Source organism: Prosopis cineraria, unplaced genomic scaffold (assembly GCF_029017545.1).
Source record: "Prosopis cineraria cultivar Desert tree isolate PC_DT_omini unplaced genomic scaffold, ASM2901754v1 PC12, whole genome shotgun sequence".
NCBI lineage: Eukaryota > Viridiplantae > Streptophyta > Magnoliopsida > Fabales > Fabaceae > Prosopis > Prosopis cineraria.
In genome coordinates this window covers 3,128,554-3,136,169 of record NW_026555343.1, presented here as the reverse complement: position 1 = coordinate 3,136,169, position 7,616 = coordinate 3,128,554, and the positions used below count along the sequence as shown (strand labels likewise).

The window sequence follows — 7,616 nt, the reverse complement described above, 5'->3', positions numbered from 1 at the left end:
AAAAAAAGCTTCAAAATTTAAAAAAATAGAAAAATCCAAAAAATTAAACCCTACTAAAAGCCAACTTTATTTTTGAATAATTCACATGTATAAAATATAATTTGATACCATTTTTATTATAAAGATGTTGATAGCTATAGGTGCAAATGCATATACTTTTAAATTTACTTATATTTAATTTAATTTAAATTTATTTATATTTGACAAGTTATAAAATTATAATTTATAATCATTTTGTTAACAACTAGGCATATTATAGATTTGTTTCCTATATTTATTTTATATATACATTTAATATTATTTTTATTTAATTATAACATCACTTGTTTAACCGCTGATCTTATTGGTTAGACCATAACAATCGAGAACTGCTAACTTTTTTGATTCAACATCCAGTCCAGCTTTTAAAACATTGCAATATATGTAATAGTTTGAATTATGTTTTTTTCCTACATTATGTGTGTTATATATTTAAAATCACGGTCTGGTCTTTATTAAACATGAGAGCGAAATATAATGGATAGCTAAGAATAATGGCTTAAGGTTTTTGTTAATGGATGGCCAAGGCCTACGATTAATCACTCAAATCTCTGCATCCAAGATATCTCCCATTGCTATATCATATATATCTTTTGCATGATATTAGTATTTGACCCGATGAATATTTTTTATAAACTATTAATTAATTAATTTAAGGGGTAAAAAATTGGATAAAAATAGAAACCAATCGCAGTACTAATGCGTATTAATGTGAGATATGGACGATATTACATAAATAAAATTATACACGCACTGGTAATTAATTTCTGGTTTACACTTTTTACTTTGATTGGATGATATTGGCAATTACCTTGCACATTTCATGCTTTCCCTTTATTTCCACTTAGGTTTTGTGCAGTTTCACATTGTCACCTCTAATTAACTCACTAGATTCAAGAAGAGGTTGTTAAGTTATTAACTTTTTTGAAAATAAAATAAATTTCTAACTTTATCTATATTTAAATGAATTTTTTTTTAAAATTTGCATTATATTATCTCTCATAGTTAATATGTTTAAATAGAAATAATATTAAAAAAATATAATTAATATACCATCAAATGCTTTATATTAAAGACAAGAGAATCCTTCTATAACAGAGACCGGAAGGAATATACGATGACTAATGTATGTTTTTCCCCCCCTGCATTGCATCCAGTTTTTCGGGCTTTTATACTTTATAGCTTTCGCTTGAGATATTTGATGAGGCGCAAACTAATTCAAATTGAGCACTTATGGGATTATTTTGAACAGCAAGCTCTCTGCCAAGAATATTTTACACGGCTACATTTAGCAATGTATGTTTTTTAATAAAATATGACAAGTATCGTATAATTTGGTTGGGGATGCATACAAAAATATCTAAAAGATTATACATGCATTTATAGCAATATCGTGATTTACATTTCAACCGGGAAACCTAGCACTAAAAGTACTTATCGCCTTTTCTAAATTTTCTACATAGATTGTATTCAAGTGAATAGAATCGTTCCCAAGGTGCAAAATTTGAAGACCCAACAGTTACTGATTTCTGTGTTCTTGACATAAAAAAGAGAAGCCTCCTTTCTGTGGTGCTTAACTCTCAAGTGCTTCTGGTATGACTATATCTCTTCATTTATGGCCTCTAATTCTTTCTCGGCCACTTTGATTTTGGCCTCAAGTCCCCTCTTTTCCTCACTCATTTCCACCAACTCATCACAAATGACCTATCAGAAGCAAACAAGATATCAACAAGACTGCATTTTTTTTTTTTTCACACGACTTTGAAAATTACTTGAAAATAATATTCCACCTTGACTTGGTTTCTCACTGTTTCCCTTGAGCCTTTTGAGATTTTCCTTGTCTCTTCAAGTTGTTTGATTTCCTCATCAACTAATTTTTCACTCTTTTGATTGTAGTGATGATGATAATGCTGATACTTCCACTGTATCTGCCATCATTACTACAATTGTTTTATGGAAACAAGATAATGAGAGCTCAATTGATTAACAACTTAATAAAACAATAACGTAGAATGTCATTAAGCCCTTCCATTGAAGTTGAACCATCATTCCTTTCCTGGATCACATTTATCTCTCTGAACAATTTCTTTTCCGGGGCCAAATTTTTGGTCTTATGCTGCATCCGGAAATTCAACTTCTGCTCCCATCAAATTAAAACAGGAAAGATCACAAAGAAGAAATTAAATTTAGTACAAAACCAGAGCTTTTCAATTATATGAATTAGAATGATAATTTTCAAACCAGACTAATTGTTGCTAGAAATGAACAAGTAGGTTTGGTTCATTCTTCTTGACATTTACAAAATATACACTAACTTAGCTTGGTTTCCGTACTTACATGTTTTGTAAGCTTTTCTTGCGATGAGCAACACTTTGGAAAAGACATATTGTCGAGTTCAATGTACAGGTGAGTCAATGAGTCCTTTTGTCCATTAATTCTTTGATTGAGTCTGTAAAGGCAATAGTTTTTCAGATTTTCCAGTATTGAAATCACCTCTTCACGATGGATCTGCATTTGCCAGAAAACAACCATACAATAAGACTGTTGACAACTTTATTAATGATGTTTTCGTTAGTGCATATCTGGGATCTAATTATCAAAAAGTAAGTTAAAAACGTCATTCTTACTCCTTAGTTTCAACTTTCCACTTTTTCTCTGAGGTTTTCAGATATCAGAAAAAGTCGCTGATCCATTTCATCAAACAGCCTGCCTGCATCTTGAATGATGGACTTAGCATCCAGAGCATCTCGTGGCGAAATTTTGACAAAAAAATATCGCAGGACTTTCTCCTGGACTTCCTGTGTTCAACAGTAACATGATCTTATCACATGTTTTTGTTTCAGCTTCACTTTCTGCCGCTGATGACGTGTTCCGTACTAAACGAGTTTCTTCTCTTCCCATTGACATTCTGGAAACCAACTTGCAGCAGCCTGGCTTTGCAAGGGTGTGTGTGTGATAATCAAATTAAATGTGAGAGATCAATAAATTTTGAAGAGATTGGGTTAGAGATGAGGGAAGAGTCAATGAAAGCTAGCATTGATGCCGTTAGATAAAATGAAAAAATGGTGCTTCTAAGTGATTAAATTAATTAATTCAAGATCTTGCACCCCACGCCAAAAAAAGTCAGCTTTGGCTTCTATAAAAAATGTAGTAGTGTTGGCCAAAAAAAATGGAGGGAAAAAGTATTTCTTTATCCACCTTGTAAAACACTGTATGGGGGATTAAAGGATGCTTCGCATGTGCATAAATAAGATAATCTGTAAAAATAATAAAATATTAAATCCCCCTTAATGCATAAGTTACCCTTAAAGTGCATTTATTATTAAAAAAACATTGAAAATAATAAATATTTGATATGTATTCTTAATTTGGTTTGGTAGAAATTATTTCAAATTGTAAGAATATTACAGCCACTATGATACTTATTGCAGAATATTCGGGTCATTATGAGCTAACCCAAATCAAGATTAAATCGTGTTAATATCCTAATTGATATCACAACTAATGAAGCAGTTATCCTCACATTAATGGCAATGATCCTAATCAGATTATTCCCTTCATAATGAGGAAACAACGTCTAATTAGGTCTTCCTTTTTTGATGAGAAGTTCCTGAACCTATAAATAAAGACTTAAGCCAGAAGCTAAAACGATAAGTCATTTTCATTCTTTAAATCTCTCTTCCTCTTTTAGTGCATTTACTGTGCACTTTAATATAGAGGCTTTAATAGTTTATTCTCATGTGGATGGTTGGAAAGACTCTACACCATCCAAGTTTGATAAAATTCTGACTCGATTCCTTTTCTTTTTGATTCATTTATCTATGTTATTGAATCCTATACAAATACTATCGATTTCCTCAATTCGTTTTCATTTGATACCTCCTGATATGATATCTCAGTTTTATCAACCAAAAAAAAAGAGGGGGGGCACTCCTTTTTTTTTTAATAAATTAATTCAACTAAACATCAGGCAAGGCTTTTGGACAGACAGCAATTTACTTGGTGATTCTACAAACGACAATTAATGGAACCAACGTATAATTAATTATAAGAAGGAAACTAATAGTTTTCAGTGAAAATTTTTATTGTTCTCTCTTATTCGAAATCAGATAAATCAGATGTTAGAGCTAGGTTTAATGCCTTATAGCAGAGTTTTGTTCAAACGCTTGTACAATATAGGAAAACATGACAACGTTGAATCAAGTCTCTCTCATGGACATTCAAAGTACTGAAATTTAGACCTATCGTTAATAGAGGTATTGGTTCAAGGGTCAACAGTCCAAATCATGATTGAACCAAGGTCAACCCAGTTATGATTAACTGAAAATGATATTCTTTCTTGTTATAAGAAAAAATTATGTCGTTTTTTTTTTTGGGCCAAAAAATGATGTTGTTTCAAACTCAACAAAATAATATATATATATATATATATATATAATCTATTGACTCGTTAAAAACTATTGACTAAATCGGTCAAAGGAGCGGTTCACTAATCTGACCAACTAACACAAGTTGAGTTTAATATCATGCAGTCATTAAATAATGGATCATATACATTTCAGACATGTGCAAACAATACAATGCTACCTTTTAGCTATTCAAATATAAAATAATTTTAATAATTTTTTTAATTTCATAAAAGTAGTTAACAAGAGCTTATAAAAAAGTCAGAGAAAGCATTTAACAAAGGAGGATCCAAATTCGTACTTGAGATCCTTAATTCCCTCACATATAAAAACCATGAACATTATTCAAACAAGGTTCTTGCCCAGTATAAACATGCCTTTCCATTTGTACATCCGCATTGATAATATTCGAGTCAATGGAACCATGTTTCAAGTTGCCATGTCTGAGGCACCACCATTCAAGAATTTCCTGACGCTCATGAATCAAGAGAGAAGCTACTTTCCTGTGATGCTTGTCTTTTAACTGCTCCTGAGATGACCATATTTCTTCATTTATGCCCTCTAATTCTTTCTCAAACACTTCAACTTTGATCTCAAATTCTCTCTTTTTCTTTCCCATATCCGTCAAATCATCGCATATCACCAGTCAAAAAAACCATGAATGTATCAGCCAGATTACATTCATTAGAACTTACAAGAAAACTGTCTAAAACAAACTTAATTTCTCGAAAAACAAATTAAATGAGCATTACGTAATCTACCTTGACTAAGTTTCTCATCGTCTTCCTTGACCCTTCTGAGATCTTCCTCGTCACTTGAAAGTGTTTGATTTCTTCAACTAGTCTGTCATATTTCTTCTGTTTGTAGGCTGATATATAGCAGCATTTATATGTTCTCGGGATCGTCCACAACTATATATAGTTATTTCATGAAAACGCAGATGACAAAAACGAACGGGCATTAATAGATAGATCATATAAAAATGAAGTCAATACACTATGGACAGTTTTATAATCTGTTTAAAAGAAAAGCTGTCAGGTAGATTATGTAGATTACAGCGTCACTAAGATCTGCCATAAGTGAAGTCGAAGCATCATTCCTCTGGCTCACATTCATCTCCCTGTACATTTGCTTCTCCTGGGCCAAGTTTTTGGTCTTATGCTGAATCCGGAAGTTCAACCTCTGCAACCATTAATTCCGGACATGATATACACCAATCTGGATAATCAAGAGAGAATATAATCTAGATTAGTTTGGATTTTGTTCTTACATGTTTTTCAAGCTTTTCTTCTGATGCGTAAGGTTATGGAAGAGAAAAATAATCAAGCGCCATATACAAGCGAGTCAGTGAGACCGAGTCCTTTTTCCCTTGAGTACTTAGATTGAGTCTGTAAAGGTCAGATTTTTTTTTTTTCCCCCAAGAACTCACGACATAGAAAGCACCTTTTCACGACGAAACTGCAATATATATGCAGAAAACACACATACAGAATATTAAGATTAATTACTGAAACCATTGTTCTTTCAATCTTTCCATTAAATTGTCATTCTTTTCACTTCTTTGTCTCTGATCGTTTCTGATATCTGAAGAAGTCGCAGATCCATTTTCTCAAGCAGCTTGAATGCATCTTCAAGTTTGGACTTGGAACCTGTTTGTTTGGGCCAAATGTTCACGAAAGTAAAAGGTAGAACTTTCTTTTGCCCATGTTAAGCATCAATAACAGCAACGTCTAATTTCTGATTTGGACAACCCTCATTTGGTTTTGTTATATCATAATAAAAAGAGTAAAAGTAATTAAGAGATAAATATAATAAATCATAAAAATATAAAAAAATTCAAAAAAAAAAAAAACAGACCTTCTTTTCATTGATTTTGGTTTGTTTTAGTTCAGGCCAATTCAATCTAGCAGGAGACCCATACATGAAAGTAGTATTCAAGCGTTGCTCTTAAACTCGTATCAAACACGTGAAAATGGGCCTTCTCTATTTTAATTCCAATTCCAACCTTCAAAATCTTTTATCAAACAAGAACTTAGTTATTCTAAGTCAAAGTTGAGAAACTAAATTAAAAATTATATTTTCTACAATAAAAATTATATAAGTATTACTAAATAATGAGAGTATAAACAAGGTAGTTGTTTTGGCTTCATGTTGTTTTCTCCCTTATTATTAAAAAATAATAAAATAGGTTAATTGAATACTTTAGAAAAGCCCATGTTACTAACGCACACATGGCCCGTACCTAAAATATCCTATGGGCCATCAGTCTTTGAGTCCAATCCACATATCGTGCCATATGATGAAATACAATGACATGTAGCCCAATACTATATCTTTGAGCGAATCTTATCCCCTACATTTAAAAGAAAAAAAAATTGAAAATCTTGTCCCCTAATTTTTTTTTTTTTGATAGTGAAGGAGCCAGAAAAAAATGGAATTCATTGTGGGGAAAACACTAGAAGATGAATAGAAGCTCGAAAGTTTTTATTCCCAAACTTTTTCTCAAGTTAAAAAATCCAGTTGAAACGCGGAAAAGAAGAGTTAAAGCATTAAAATATTACTAATTTAACCTTTACACTATTTTCTTGGATTTTTTTTTTTTCATTGATTGATGCCCCTCTCAGATGAACAAAAGGTTAAGGACTATAACCAACTAAAATTGATGTGAGTTGTAAGAATTCTAGTCATTTAAATAAGTGATTAGGAATTTAAATTTCAATCTTGATATATATAGCAATTTAGTTGAAAAATGTCTATCTTTCTCTCAAAATATATCAGGGGAGATAATTTTTGCCATTAACGGATTCTATTTCTTGTGATTACTCAAAAAAAGAAGGTTAAAATAAAGGTTACTTGTTGATTTTGGTGAAGCTAAGCATGAAAGCTTTTTGAGGCTCTTGTGAGATATATGACTTTATAAATTGAGTTTTAAAAGAGAAAGCTGAAAAGGTTAAAAGAAGATACGTTTAAGATCAGTTTGACCAAATCACTACTTCGATCACGTACGTCGTCAAAAACCCAATGTTGATGATCCTCTTTGGCTCATATTGATTGAACTAAAGTTTTTTTGGCTTTAGAGATAAGATAGGAAAGGCATAAATGCCTGCTTATATGTAGTTTTTTCTCGGAAACCAAACGGAGTTTTCCTCTTTTACGGTTTATGCCTTGTGT

The 7,616-nt window shown here is 31.6% G+C and overlaps 1 long non-coding RNA gene across 1 annotated transcript; it reads right to left on the bottom strand.

Moving 5' to 3' along the window:
* Positions 1-1,343: 1,343 nt before the first annotated feature.
* LOC129287699 (uncharacterized) lies at positions 1,344-2,921 on the bottom strand. The gene is made up of 4 exons (XR_008587782.1): positions 2,667-2,921; positions 2,377-2,547; positions 1,830-2,176; positions 1,344-1,743 (listed from the first exon to the last, which is right to left on the bottom strand). It is a non-coding gene; the product is annotated as an uncharacterized LOC129287699 (long non-coding RNA).
* Positions 2,922-7,616: the final 4,695 nt, after the last annotated feature.